Source organism: Polypterus senegalus, chromosome 16 (assembly GCF_016835505.1).
Source record: "Polypterus senegalus isolate Bchr_013 chromosome 16, ASM1683550v1, whole genome shotgun sequence".
Taxonomy (NCBI): Eukaryota; Metazoa; Chordata; class Cladistia; order Polypteriformes; family Polypteridae; genus Polypterus; species Polypterus senegalus.
This window is the reverse complement of record NC_053169.1, coordinates 31143056-31159276: the sequence shown is the minus strand read 5'-3', so window position 1 is coordinate 31159276 and position 16221 is coordinate 31143056. Positions and strand designations below refer to the sequence as shown.

The following is a 16221-nucleotide window of genomic DNA, read 5'->3' as shown; positions in this document are numbered from 1 at the left end:
GCCTCTGTTACATATTATCTATCTGCTACTTATTATTTATGTTTACCTTTAGACTTTGGTTTTGTCATTTGGTGTGGACAGCAAAGAAAGAATTTCATTGTACAGGGAAACGTGTTTCCTTACTGTGCACATGACAATAAACTTTGAACTTGAACTTAATAGTCTAATGGCTTGTGAGACAAAACTTTCATGAAATCTGGCAGTTTTGCACAATATACTTCACTACTGCTTGCTAGAGGACAGAAGGACACACTTTCATATTGTATGGGTGAGTGTGGTCTCTGATAATAACAGTGGCCATATTTTGGCAGGATTTGCTGCAGAGTTCAGTCACTTGTCACTGTTTAAATCGGGGTCGGAGAGATGCATTGGGTCTAGCAGAGATTATTTGTTATTTCCACTCACAGAAACTTCCGGCTCCTGATTGACCCCACAGTGGGGCTGTTGACAGAGAGGAGAAGGCTGTGGGATGATCGACAGTAATCTCCTTTGTTTAATCATCATTCAGGGTCAAGTTATTGTTCTTACAACAGCCCAAAAAATGTTTCACCTCTTCTCTGTAAGCCATCTCATCAGCACTATTGATGAGGCCTATCACTAATTGTTGTCTGGGAATTTAATAATGTGGTTCATGCAGTACCTGGTGTAACAGTCATGGGTTACTTTTGTGAAGAGTAGTGGACTCAAAGCACAGCCTCGGGGGGCAGCAGTGCTCAGACAAATAATATTTGATGTATTGTTTCCAACTTGGACTGACTGAGGTTAGGGTTAGGCATTAGGGTTAGAGTTAGGTTTCTGTAAGGAAGTCTAATATCCAATATTCCAAGCCCAGTAGAGCAAGCTTGAGGTGCTGAGGGATACCTGTATTAAATACAGAGATGAAGTTTGAGAATAGCATCCACATTATACATGTGTCAACCCTCCAGGTGTGCCAAGCCCAGGTTGAATCTAGTGGCTATGGCATCATTGATGAATCAATTAGGATAGTCAACAAACTGGAGGGGTGCGAGTATGGGGGAGATTCTGGATGTTATGAGAGCCTAGAGCAGTCTTTCAAAGTACTTCATCATAATGGGAGTGAGTGCTATAGGATGGTTGTCATTGAGGTACGCAACAGTTGACTTCTTGTTGCTGGCACAATAGAAGTAAATGTGAAACATGATGGAATGATAGCTTGGTTTGGGGAGGTGTTGAAGATATCGGTGACTATGTGTGTTAGTTGGTCACTACCTTCCCTGAGCACACCACCATGTCTGTTATTATCCAATGTTACTACATCTTCTTGGTTACAGTTAGAAGTAAGGAACCTGGTTTGATTGTTGTTGGCTGCGATACACGTTCCTGGAGAACAGGCAACAGGCTGCACATTTTTCAGTGTCACTTACAACAGTCAGGCAGTCATTTTCTAACCCACTTAGTCCTGAACAGTGTCGCAGGGGATGCTGGAGCCTATCCCAGTCAGCACAGGGCACAACACAGGAACAAACCCTGGACACACATGTACACACACAGATAGAGTATATCTGGGCCAATTTCGCATCGCCAATCCAATCCACCTAGCCTACATGCCTTTGGACTCTGGGAGGAAACTGGAGCACCTGGACAAAACCCACAAAGACAAAGGGAGAACAGGCAAAAACCTCAAATGCCTAAGCTTAAAACAACATTTAGTTAACCCTTTAGTTACCTTCAGTGCTTTTCCTTATGTTTTAACAATTCATTGTTACAACATCATTTAAGTATATACTTGTAATAGACTACAACAGATTATATATTAACTAAAGATTCTGTACCACTTTCAGCACTGTTTATTTATTAATTTCAGCATAAAGGCTGTTTGGAGTGGTGGCTAAAACTTTGGACTTTTGGACAGTTCAATTCCTGCCTTCAGCTCAATGTGTAGACCTCAGAAGGTCATTTAACTTATTGGTGCTCCAGTCGTACAAAAAAATACAAGTTATTGTGATATTATAAAAATGAATATCAGCCAAAAACAGAACAATTGTCTATTGGTCTGACTTAGACCAGCTTGGTCCTCTGCATAAGCCACGTCGGCCCTTTCACTTACCATTGCTAGTTATATTTTTGCCCTCTGCCCTGTTTTTGAAACATTTGTGCCCCTTTTGAAAGTGATAAGCACAGCACATTCATACTGCCTGTCCTGACACCCGCTGGCCTGTTGTGTTTTTGGTCATGGCTACACTCCCACTGATTTGCACACACACACACACACTATTTATCATTACATCTAGACCTATATGAAGCTGCCACTGACTGGGCAGTTGTGCCCAATAAGGTCTGTGATTATTACAGATTATTATGTCAATGTTTTAAACTTTTTTTTTTTTTTATTCACTTTTCCCATTTGGCAAGGAGCTGAAGTCTGCCTTTGCAGCAACAAAGACAAAGCACAAAGCAAATCTTTTATTAAAAGAAAGAATGCTTCCCTTTTTTATTATTCAAAGTGCTGCACAGTAATTTGTGGCATTGACCTAATCCATGCTAGGTCACAGCTGGATTGGTGTCTTAATCTTTTGCAGGAGAACTGACTCAAGGCTGCAAGTGATGTGTTACTGAAATGATAATTCCAAGGGCTTCGGCACTTTTCAACTGCAAGTGGATGGGGGATGTGGGCTGGTAACAATAATACTTATTCAAAGATCTCCCAGTTGTTGATAAAAGAAACTGTACGGTACCATCATATCATCCGGGAAGACTTCCTCTCTTCAAACATCATATTCATGCTACAGTGAATTTCACAGACTGTGTGGGAAAAGCCCACTTTTTAAAATCTGATAGCTTGGCAGCCTATTGTGTGACAGGAGAACAGACATCTTCAGACAGTGTGAAAACAAGAACAGAAGACCTTCATTTTGCTTTTATTTGGCATTGTTTATACACTGCACATTAACAATGCTAAAGAATTAAACATAATATACCAAGTGTTTTTGGATTAGTGTGTGATTGCAAATGCAATATACTTCTTACACATTGTAGTATCAACTGTCCTACCTACACTTTACACTTTTTAGTGTTATTTCTTTAAAATGCATGAACAATACCATACAATACAATACAATTTATTTTTGTATAGCCCAAAATCACACAAGAAGTGCTGCAATGGGCTTAAACAGGCCCTGCCTTTTGACAGCCCCCCAACCTTGACTCTAAGAAGACAAGAAAAAAATCCCCCCAAAAAAAATCTTTGTAGGGAAAAAATGGAAGAAACCTTGGGAAAGGCAGTTCAAGGAGAGACCCCTTTCCAGGTAGGTTGGGTGTGGAGTAGTGTCAAAAAGAAGGAGGTCAATACAATACAATACACAGAACAGAACACAAGTAATCCTCAATACAATATAATAGTAAAATAAAAATATTACAAGCACAGAGGAGAATTTAACAGTACATGATATCACATAATACAATTTGGATTTGTTTAGAGTTCTGGAGACCTTAACCATCAAGCTGCCTCCCCCTATTGGCCATTCCGCAGCTGAGACAGCGCTTGGCCAGCCAATCTGATGGAAGGACCCATCTACCTGATGATTCCTGCAACCCACCATCAGGGATGACTTTACTATAGGCAGGCAAAACAATATGGCAGGTGGACCATGGCACCGAGTGCCACATTTGAGTACTGAGAAGAGAAACAGAATAGGTGAGGGTTAATAAGAAATTCTAACTATGATGTTACTTATGTTTTAGTGCTAATGACTAACAACAGAGTTGCAGTCTGTACAGTTAATCAGCAGCTCTAGTCAGGATATGCTAAACTGAAGTAGTGAGTCTTCGGCCGGGATTTAAAAGCAGAGACCGAAGGGGCATCTCCTATAGAAGCAGGAAGACCATTCCACAGTTTAGGGGCCCTGTAGCTAAAAGCTCGACCTCCCACTGTTATTTTAGTAATCCTTGGAATCATAAGCAGACCGGCATATTGAGATCTTAATGTGTGCTCTGGTTTGTAAGTCATGATAAGTTCAAACAAGTAAGCCGGACCTTGGCAATTTAAGACTTTATATGTTAAAGGGAGGATTTTGAAATCTGCCCTAAACTTAACCGGGAGCCAGTGTAAGGATTTAAGAACTGGAGCTATGTGTTTGTATTTTCTTGTTCTTGTAATAATTCTTGCAGCAACATTTTGGATTTTGGAAAATAGGGACAGGATCTGCATGCTGGTTAGCAGTGCTGATGTGCGTTCTCCCCTATGTCTGTGTGAGATGTAGTAATGTTAGGCCATTCAAAAGACGTGTGTTTTAGGTTAATTAGCAATTCTAAACCGCCACCACGTGAAAGAGTGTGCCTTGTAATGGATTAGGATCTAGTCTCCAAAAACCTTGAATTTAATAAAGCAGGTTGGACAAAATAAGAATGTAAAAAGACGGGACAGGAATGTTTAGTTTACGCAGGGCTGAGGTGTTATTTTACCTTGTAGTACAGGATTATCTAAAGAGGAAAAAGAAAATATGGTGCAAAAGGTACCGGCACTGGGTTTTTTTGGTGTCAGGTTTGCTAACTTGACAGCATCATTTACATCCTATTTTGTTTAGCTTCTGTTTAGGAGCTTTGTTTATATTTTGCTCACAAAGCGCCGTGTACCTAGGACGTCACCATCTTTATTGCTGTTGCAATCCGCATGGCCTCTATATGCACATGCTGGTGTGTGATGTTACCTTGCTGGAATACAGAATTCATCTCCATTTCTTTCAAAAAGGAAGACTTCTAGCAAAAGAAAAACTTTTTTTTCAAACAATGTTTTCCTTTCTTTCAATTTCAGGATAATGTGCTTGTGTTTTTTTTTTGCCCTTCCAGTTAAGATGCAATATATACAGTATAATCAAAATCTATACAGTATATAAAGCTACGTTTGTAGTACTACGATGTTGTACCGTCTTAGCCATTATAAATGTAGTGAAGTCAAGCAAAATGACACATTTTATTGGCTAACTAAAAAGATTACAATATGCAAGCTTTCGCGGAAACTCAGGCTTTTCAGTTAGCCAATAAAAGCTGTCATTTTGCTTGACATCTCACTAAAAAAGCTATTTAAATCTAATGTAAAAACGTTTGCATGTCTTTGGGTAAAGTGTTGACTTAATCCTTGTAATATGTTGTCACTGTTTAGATCAGTCTATAAAATAATGTAATTTATGACAGAGTTTTTCAGAATAAGTAGTAGAGATTACTTTAAGGATAAAAAGCAAAGTTTCAGTGAGACAGAAGTGAGGATCATTACACTTAAAGGAATACTTCACCCAAAAATGATGTTTATTTTTCCATATGTTACTTAATGTCACTGGCCTCAGCTCTGGGCCAGGTATAAGTCACTGTTGCTACAGGGGGTAGTCACAGCGCTATGATGCCAAGAGGAGTCTCTAACCATGCTTTCTTTTTTTATTCTCATTTATCCAGAGGTATATTACTTCTTCAATCTCTGTCTAGATTAATATGATGATCAGTGAAACAATGGTACTGTACATAAATATTTCCTTTGCTGGACAATAGTGTAAACACATTATCTTTGATTAAACAATAGCATTGTAGTTAGCTATCAAGAAGTACATATACTGTACCACTGTATGCTGATTAGAAACCAACGTCCCCAGGCGGTCCTGTATCACAAAATTGTATGTGGATGAGATACCAATCAAAGCAGTCTGATCTTCAAAGCAGGTGACTCTTTTGCAAGACAGGTAAATACAGTATCTATGTCCTGCAGATAGCCATCAACAATAACCTGTTATAGAATTATTCAGGAATTTTGCCTCTTCACTTATCCCAGTGGCTATTGCCCCTTCATCTCTTGGTTTTTACATTACATTTATTATTTACATGTGTTTTTCCTAAAAGCAACACACAGAAATGTTCTTTTCTTTAAAACACCAATTTATAGCCTATTACATTAAATTTAGATTCTTGACCAATGAACGTAGTACTAGGGTGTTGTATCGTGTTAGCCATTATGAATGTAGTGACAAGTCAATTAAAATGACACCTTTTATTAGCCAATAAAAGGTGCAGTTTGACTTGACCAATGAATGAGAGGGAGAGGCAGATCTCCCATTCTAAAAGCCAATACCATGTGACTTGCGTTTCCTGTTTATTGGTCTGCTCTGATTTTTCCCTAAAGTGTATATTTAACAATATTACAGCAAAAAATGTATGCGTTTTGCATTTTTTTTAGCTGGATAACAGACATGTGGATTATATGACATGAGTAACATGACTTTTTTTTTCCATGTGCATTTTTCATACAGCATTGGTCACCATTGGCTTCTATTACATCATAATATTTTTAATCTCCATTCTGTATAAAAAGTCGAGATTGCAATTTTGTTTTCACCATTAGTACAAACTACAGTACAGTACAGTAGATTTGGTAACATATAAAATTAATCATTTTTGGTGTGAGTATTCCTTTAATGACAAAATAGCAAAGGTTCATGTATACAATTGGTCAATGCCATACCACAATCACAATAAGGTCTTTTGATAAACTAAATGTGATTAATATAACTTATAAACAGGCATCCATTATCTTAAGATTGATTTACGTTCCTGCACTGTTGACACAATTAATATGTTCACATCTCAATAATTAGAGGGGAGAGGTCACATATACTCATATTCATGTCCTGCTTTTTCTTTAAGCATTTTAAACAAATTTAGTGGCTTTGCTGTTATTGTCATGGTGCTTAAGGTGATACACTTCTGCTTCTGGTCCTCAATCCATGTTGCAAGGAGCTTTTCTATATCAGCTCTACGTCCCTTTCACTGCTTAGTTAATATTGTAATGACTCAGGGGGTGCGAGACTCACTGACAGCTATGCATTATGGTCAATGGACTCTGTTTAACTGGGGGATGTGTCTGAAGTGCTCTCTGAGTGCTTTATCTGTACCTCTACCAACACAGATTGTAGAACCGCCTTAATGTCCTGTTTCTCCTGTTAGTCCCGCCCCCTTGGACAACATTGGGTCAAAGGTCGGAAAGCTCAGACACTTCCTGGTTGTCTGAGATTAAAGATATGATTTGAAAAGACTTGGTTAGAGAGGTATTTGTTTTTTTGATAAAGATTCTCTGTATGTGTTTCCCTAAGAATTTTTATTTAGTGTTTACGGTAAAACATGTTTTATTGATTTTAATATATTTCACCTCTGAATCTTTCATTCAGAAAAAATCTGTATTTAGCTTCAAAGCACAGAACAAAAGAATTAGATATAAATTGAGTCTTCCTGAAATATATGACTTTTAATGTATTAAAAAAATGAAGGTATGGCAGTAGGACACCAGAAGAAATCAAAGATACTCAGATATAAATTCATTTAATTGAATACTGTTGGGGTGGTTCTCAGTTCCGCTTGATGTTATATTAACAAATATTACTTTGAAGAGGTGGGGAGGGTGGGTTCAGTTCCTCCTCAGTATCGTATAGAATCTGAGTGTTTGTTGGTCAGGGTCTGTAATGTTTAAGAAAATGTGTCCCACCCCAATTGTGCCACCTGAGTTAAATGTTAGAGTGGCCTGCACGTACTTGTCATGTTTCAGCCAAGGGTCCTACCCTTGTTGGAGTTCAAATTCCTTTTTTAAGCCTTTTTTGTTCATTTTTTTCTTCATGTTAATTTTGTTGTTCATGCTTATTGTTTTTATAATTATGTATTCTTTGTCAGTATTGTTGATCATTTAGTTTGTGTGTATCTATGTATTGTCTGTTCTGTTCCATGTGTTTTGTGGGTGGTTCCCCAAGAGGCAGGGCCGCCTGCCTATCTCTGTCAAGGGGTAGCCCACAGCCCTATATAGACTGAGAATACAAGCAGTCCCTTGCGGTTCATTGAATGCCCTGGAGTTGGTGAGTTTCTCTTTTGATTATACTGCGTTTTCATCTGGATTTACTGGATTTTTGACCTAATACTCTGCTTCTGGGTTTGTGTGTTTGGGACTTGTTTATCTTGGATTGCTTATTGTTTCAGGTAACTCCTTTTGCTTTTATGCTCCTCAGAGCTTATTTTTATCACATAGCATTGTTGTTGAAAACACATCTTTTATTATAAGAACCTGTGTTTGTCCTTTCATGACTTTTTTGGGGACTTTTTGTGCTAAGGAATCCCAAATTAAAGATCAATGTAGGCACTAATTGGGGCTCTTGAGGAGTCTGAGTGTTTGGGCTCGCGAGTATCCTGAATAAAAACCAAAATCCTGGCCTTTAATGACCTCTTAGGCACAGCCATCAGCAGTGTGTCTGTTTTCGGAGTGAGTTTTGACCTTGTCATGAGGTTTACTTACCTCGGCAGTGACATTCATGTCTCTGGTCATTCTTTCTATGTTGTCAGTAGATGGATTGTGTGATCAGAGGGGGGGTCATGGGGGATGGGTCATGAGGTCGCTGGAAAGAGGTGTGTGGCACTCCCGATATCTATGCAAAAGGATGAAGGTACAAGTTTTTAGTGTCCTGGTGCTTCCTGTTTTGCTATATGGTTGTGAGGCATGGATGCTATCCAGTGACCTGAGACAAAGACTGGACTCCTTCGGTACTGTGTCTCCTTGGGCACCACTGGTTTGGCATTGTACCAAATGAGACACATTACCTGCATTGTGAGGGAGTGTCAGTTATGCCACTATGGCCATGTGGAGCGATTCCCCAAGGGTGATCTGGCTAGCAGGATCCTCATTGCTGAGGACCCAAGCAGCTGAACCAGGCTAAGTGGACACCAATGTAACACCTGGCTGCGGCAGACAGAGGGTCATTTCCAGAGGATAGGACTGGACCGCGTGTCTGCCTGGGGGTTGCCAACCAGGAACAAAAGCTGTTTCGTTGTGTGGTGGGTGACTCAATGCATGCTCCCCCTCCTGACCTAACCTGACCTGAATCCCCAATTCATGACAATAATGACTGATGTTCAACATGCTTGCATTTAGCTTCTTAAATGCTTAACAAGAAGTGCAAGTGGGCTAGTGAGTTATGGTCACACAATTATTCAAAAACATTAAAGAAGGCACAGGGTCCTACAGTTGTTCACCTATATCAATGGTTCTCAAACTGTGGGGCGGGCCACCAATAGGGGGACGCGAAGATGTGAAAAAAGAAAACAAGAATCAAAAATATGAAAAATACATCTATTGAAACCAAAACAAATTAACTTAAACTACATTCTGATACTAGAAAAATAAATATAGAGTTAGATAAATGTCGATAAAAGTTAAGTAGGTATAATAAAATATACATCTATGATATATCATTAATTAAAAAAGAACAAATTGGTATTAGTGGGCTCCTTTCAACAAAACGTTACGGGGGCGCGATTAAAACTGTTACGAAAACTCGGGTCCCAAATACTTAAAGGTTGAGAAACACTGACCTATATAAAGACTTCAGTCAGTAGAAGGAGACATACCTTGTAAGAAAAAGACTGTGTCTTTACAGAGGATTCTCTCCCTGAAAAATTGATTCTTTTTAATCCCACAGCCTACTGTTAACCCAAAAACACACACTTGCAGGCTAAAACAAGAATCAAAGAAAAAAACACTTAAACATTACAGAAAAAACAGCACTCAACATGATTCTGAATGATGATTTAACTTCTTGACATCAACAGCTACAGTATTACGTTAAAGGATGTCTGTTCATCATCATTATCATCATCATCAGAGTAAAAGTCCTTAGCACATCAAGATTACTGATGAGTTTCATATCTGTTATTGGAGATCTGTGCTCTTTATATGTTTCCATGATGTGATAAATGACAATAAGACAGCACTTAGATGTTAGCCATTGTGATTGACAGACAGTAGCTTGTATGTAATGGAGACATCAAGCTGCAGCAAGGTGTGGTAACTACTCTTTTTATATTATTTAAATTAGTCCCACTAGCAATTCAATTCCATATACACACTCTTTTTCCTGTTTTTCTCTGTATCCTGGCAGGTCCTTGACTTTTAGCTCCTTATTGTTCTGAAATTTATCTCTGGATGTTTACATTTGAAAGGGAGATTAACATTCCTATTACAAGCTAAAATACTGCTAGTTTGTGTGGATAAATGCAACGCAAATCTATATAAAATATGCGCTGTAAATAGCAAAAATGACAGGCCTTATATGTCTGTGTAACCATTTAAAGCATAAATGCAGGATATATACTAATTATAAATTATATTAGCAGTGCATTGCATAGACAAAGAAAGTAAAATACATTGGTATAGATTGGGTAATGTTCTCAAAAGAGAAAAGGAGGTGTATACCTGGAGTGTCACTATTAAAAATCTTCTTCCAAAATAATTCCTTACTTAATGTAGTTTAGCCTGAATACTGTATATTAATGACAAACTTTAAAGACTTTGTTGATATTTGTCTTCAGTATGGCCAAAAGTGTACCATGATTACCTAAGAGAAGGTCACCGTGTGTTAGTATATATTTATACACTTCCAGCCAGACTTATTAGCAATTGATTTAATTAATTGCTATTTCCTTTATAGCCTTACAGGCAGCTTATGAAGATTTACATTAAGGCTTGTGTGTGCCCTGTATGAAACAATACAACTACAAACAATAAATTCTATACAGGAAGGAGAACCCGTGTGAAATTCAAAGAAAACAGCCTGGAATTGTGCCACCTAGGCGGACATGTGCGTATAATGAAATCTGACAATGTTTTACAAGGATTACATGTAAGTCCTGTCTTTCCCACTGAGTTGAAAGAGAGTCTAACAGCTGATGGTTTTTACTAAGCTGTACAAATGCTGAAACTGACACTTATTCGACAAGGCCATCTGAATATTAGGAGCGATTGTTTAGGATTTATTTATTTAGCTGGAAAAATCTGAGCATGTGGTTGCCTAGTAAATGTCAGCTTAAAGGTAATGAGGGAAAGTTAATATACCTTCCGTGTTCTTACAGTAAGCTTAGTTTGTCCAGTGAATATAAACCAGATCTAGCATTTTTTAAAATGAATTAAGTGCATCAGCAGATAAGAACCCAAAATGATAAACTACTATTTGAGTAAAGAAGACAATCATACAAAGTTGAGCTAGCAACACAAAGTTCTGTTTTTCCTTGAGTATGTTGTGCTAAGCCCTCAGTGCTCTCTATGCCTGAATTTGTTTGTAGGACAACAATCCAGTCTTTAAGCTCAGCCATGCTTAACCTTTGACAGCTGACAAGATGAGACACTTACTGTAAATCAGGACAGCCAGTGTCACAGGTTTTCTGGTCTTGTCACTTTCCTTTAAAATGAGGTCAAGTTAAAATACATTTACCTCTTTTAAATGGAAGTAAACAGGACTTTGAACTTTGTCCACAATACAAAGTGCAGCATGACAAACAAACAAGCACTTGTTAACCTATAGAGAGAGAGCACAGGTTACCCACAGGAAATCCGTGACAGTTGACTGTGACTCAATAAATAAATGGTCAGTTAAGGTTAGTAAAGTTTATGATCTTCAGTAATCTATCTCAAGCGCTACATGTTCAAGTCATTGTTTTGTATTTCACAATTAGGCTATGGTTAAAATAGAACCAAAAATATTATTCCCTTGGAGGGATACCCATCCATCCATGCAGTCCTTCTATTGTGATGGCAACAGGGTTGAGCAAGGGAACATCATCCGTCCTTGCCAGGATGTCAGTCCATCCATCACAATATATATAGAGATTAAAACTGCATTTGTGAAAAAAATGGTGGTATGAAAAATAACTTCACCAAAGTAAAAATCCTGTAACGTTGGAGAATTTGTCTTGAGAGGCAGAGACAGTCACACCATGCAGCCTGCTTGTGTGGCAGAGCTTTGGCTGAGATGCTCTCTTTCACAAAAATTCATTGGGCTTAGGCCATCTAAGGTTTGGAAGTGAGAGGGTGTCAGTATAAGCACTTGCTGATGTTATAACTGTATAAAACACGATATGAATTAAAAAAAAAAAGAAAAGAAAAAACATTAACATTTCCTGTTAAGTTCAGATACCTACTGAGTGAGATATAGGTGGGCTTTTTTGTTTAGAATTTTTGCCATGACTTAAAATTCTGCTTGCTTCTCCAACCAGTGGTCTCATATTTCTGAAAGAATTTACTCGATCCAAACTTTGCTGTGGTTTTTGACCACAGTTTTGTCATCTGGTAAGGTGATATAGCCTACATGGAAAAATGGTAAGTCCTAAAAGTTAAAAGCAGATTTAATGAGCAGGAGATATGAAACAGGGTCTCCGGGACTGTTGCGAGTAAATGAAAAGATAAGAACATAAAATGGAATTGTAGTTAAGTATCATGAAAAAGGGCAAAACTGGGAGATAAAAATAAATTGAGTAAACAAAGCACTAGGGAAAAAACAAAAATCCAAAGTCAAAGTGGTAGAGGGAATCAAAAACCTGAAACGGACATAGCACTTGGCCTACTTGAAAAGAAAACTAACTGACACTAAGAGATCTCAACTGAAGGATACTTTTTATTTCCACTGCAACCATATTTATAACGGAGAATCTGAGGAAGTCATCGAAATCCGGAATCACGGTCAATCAAATCACATAAATAACAAACATAATACAACAAAACAGGCAAATATGTGCATTATAACAAAAAATTTCGAAAGTTCTAAAGTTGTCCAAAATTAATTTTCTAACGAAATCTATCAAAACTACCAAACGTTTTTCACTTAAGCCAAACTCTTAGGTGTACAATACCACATGCCACCATCTTAAATAGGTGGTCCATAACTACATCATCTGTCCTATGTATTCCATGTCACATGACAGGCGATAGTTGTCATTGCTATAAACAATATGGCCTTCTCATGGAAATCAAATAGAAAATGGCAAAACAATGTTAGTATAGTGACATTAAAGTTTATTAAACTGATTACGAAGATCTGTGGTGGGCTGGCGCCCTGCCTGGGGTTTGTTTCCTGCCTTACACCCTGTGTTGGCTGGGATTGGCACCAGAAGACCCCCATGACCCTGCAGTTAGGATATAGCGGTTTGGATGGATTATGAAGATTAACATTATGGTTCCCAGATAAGAACTGCAACATTAGGAAATTTACTTTTATTAATCAAAGTACAAGATGAAGAGCAATAAAGGGAGATTGTTTAAATGATAGATGATAGATTCTCTCTCATTTTTATTGGGTAAATGATGACAACTCCTTGCTGACCAAGGATATTTTTTGGTACTTATTTTGTAACATTTTCCCTTTTTTGTATTTCTGAACTTTTACTCTTTTTAATGTTACCATTCAATCCAAAGTTTTGCTTCAGATTTTGTCTTTTTTATTTTTGCCAGCTTTCCTTTTAGAACTTCTCCTTTGCAGCCGACTCTGCACTTTTACTCTCAGCATTCATTGAGAAATTGCTGTTACATAGCTGCTTCACGTTCTGCTAATAATTTACTGGGGCGTTCGTGTAATTGATGTCAGTAGGAACAGGCTTCAAAGACTTCAGCTGACGTCAGACAATACCGATAAAACAGCGCCAGGTTAGCCAGCTGTGTGAGTTCTTTTCTTGCACTTTTCAAGCACTTTTGCCATTTATGTGCTGATTTTTTTCATGTTATCTCAAATCTTTCAGTTCTTTCTTGATTTTTTTGTTGAAGTGTGTAACAATGCTGACTTTTTTGCTATATTTACATACATTCATTTAAACGTATTTTAGCTTTAGCTACAAGGAACATTTTGGAATAATTGAGAATGATTTGTCAGCTGTAGGACCAAAAACAAAGCAAGATAGAACCAAAAGTCAAATACAAAGTCTTTCATGCGGTATAACTAAGCCCTTGCCAGAATGACTGAATCATTTATTTGGCTAATTTTTGTAAACAATATTTGGATAAGATGATACAGAGAGCAGCTACCACACCCTGATGTTGTCTACTACAATAACTTGACATCTCTGTGTTTTTTTGTTGGAATCCATCAAGCCACTGAGCCTTTGGACTTTTCCTTTAAACAAAGTAATCTGGACACACCTAATGAGCCAAGACCTCAATCAAACATAAGATATTTGTACAACATTTTATTTTCTCTATTGGATCAAAGACTGATAATGTGTTGCCCTTCTGTTTTGAGAATGCAAGAAAATAACCTACTTTGGCAGGTACCAAAAATCTGTAAGAAAAATCCACGTATCAAAAAATATTTTAAAACTGTATACGCTCACTTAGAAAATTCTTAGGAACACTATAGTAATACTGGATAGTGTGTCTTTTTGCTTTTAAAACAGCATCAGTTCTTTGTGGCATGGATTCCACAAGATATAGGAAAAATTCCTTTGAAACATTCTTCTAAAGGCTCCTTCATACTGGAAATATGGAAATATACGTAGATGGGTAAACTGTGACCATGAAGAGATGCACGTGATCAGCAACAATACTCCAATAGGCTGTCCCATTCAAGCGATGATTGATTAGTATTATTGTGTCCAAAGTGTGCCACAAAAACATTTCCCACATCATTCCACCACCACCACCAGCCTAGACTCTTGATACAAGACAGGTTGGTTGCAAGGATTCATGCTGTTGGTGCCAAATTCTAACTCTACCATCTGTGTGCCTCAGAAGAAATGAAGATTCTTCAGAACAGGCCACATTTTCCAGTCTTCAACTGTCCAGTTTTGGTGAGTCTGTGCCCACTGCAGCTTCAGCTTTCTGTTTTTTGACTGACAGGGTAGAACCCAAAGTGGTGCTCTGCTGTTGTAGCCCATCCACTTCAGAGTTTGATGTGCTGTGCATTCCGAGATACTTATTCTGTTCCCTATGTTGCACAGAGTGGTTCTTTCAGTTACCGTTGCCTTTCTGTCAACTCGAATCAGTCCTCTGATGTCTCTCGTCAACAAATAATTTCTGTCTGCAAAAGTGCCACACCATTCTGAGTAAACTCTAAATACAATTATGTAGGAAAATCTCGGAAGATAAGCAGATACAGTAATACACAAACCAAACCATCTACCACCCACATTCATGACCTGATTGAATTCACTCAGATCACATTTCTTCCCTCATTCTGGTGTTTGATGTGAACATTAACTGAAGCCCCTAACTTGTATCAGCATGATTTTATGTACTGCACATTAGTTTCTGTTTCATTTTTTGGCAAGTAAACTCCTTTTGCCAGTGTGTTTTGCACTTTAGGGCACAGTTTTGTTTATGCTTTTCAATTTTCTTTTTTGACTGATTTAATATTTACCCTTTTGGATTAGTTTTAAAAAAGTCAGTTGCTTGCCTAGCCTCATAATGTTACGCAAGCAAAGCAATTCTTTGCGGGCTTTCCTTTAGGTTGCTGTTTTAGCTCTTCCTTTCCTTCAGGTTACTGTTAGGGTAAGTTAGGGATTATGACATCATAATCATATGGCAGTAAAAGGTTACATACCAGAACGTTCAAGGGAGAAACAGCACCAGTGCTCTCTGGTCTAATGTATGAATATCATTCTGAAGGAAACTCCACCAGGGTCCCCAGGCTCTCCGATAACATGTACTGCTATCATCACATTCGAAACTCAAAATACAACGGAGTACCGGCACTTATTTGTTAATACTTCAGGCACTGACTATTGCTACTAAAAATATTAAGATTCCCTGTGCTGGATTCCAAGTTGGAAAATCTGCTTTAATCCAGTTCCAGATTGAGGGGGGTGATTGATTGGGGGCATAACCTATCCCAGGACCACTGGTTGCAAAGCAGGGGGCATCCTCTAAACTTTCACATAGAGCAAATTCAGCTACGCTTTTATATGAGAGGAAAACCAGAACACCCTGGGGGAAAACATACACAGACATGGGGGAAATGTGAAGACTCCATTTAGACAACATTCAGATGCTGACTTCAAACCCACCATGCTGGGTTTGTGAGGTGAGGTGGTAGCTTGATCCACTGCACTATTCCCCCTGCAATGTAAAACACATGCTTAAGTAAATTAAATTAAACAAATGGCTGTTCCCGGATGTCTTTCAGCACTATGTGTGGTGCTGCATGTCCTCCCTGTGTCTGTGTGGGTTTCCTCAGGTTAGTTTAGTGAAGATTAAGGTGAGTGATGATTCTAAAATGCCCCAGCCTAAGAGATCGACTGGGTCCTGTCCTTTGTTTCCTGACTTGCGCCCAATGCTGTTGGGTTATGTATCGGAATAAGTGGACAAGAATGAATGAAAACATTTAATATTATCTCTGTTAATTAGAAGAAGAGAACTCTTTCTAATGAGACTTCCTTTTAAATGTCTTGTAACAGTTATTGAAATAATTGCCTACAATATTTACACTA

General features: G+C 38.1%; 1 protein-coding gene across 1 annotated transcript in view; it reads right to left on the bottom strand.

Moving 5' to 3' along the window:
- LOC120516521 (regulator of microtubule dynamics protein 2) overlaps positions 1–11197 on the bottom strand; it is a 230023-nt gene extending 218826 nt beyond the window's left edge. Inside the window, exon 1 of the mRNA XM_039738249.1 lies at positions 11162–11197. The gene's annotated coding sequence lies outside the window, so the exon portion shown is untranslated. The remainder of the gene's footprint in view (positions 1–11161) is intronic.
- Between the last annotated feature and the right edge of the window lie 5024 nt (positions 11198–16221).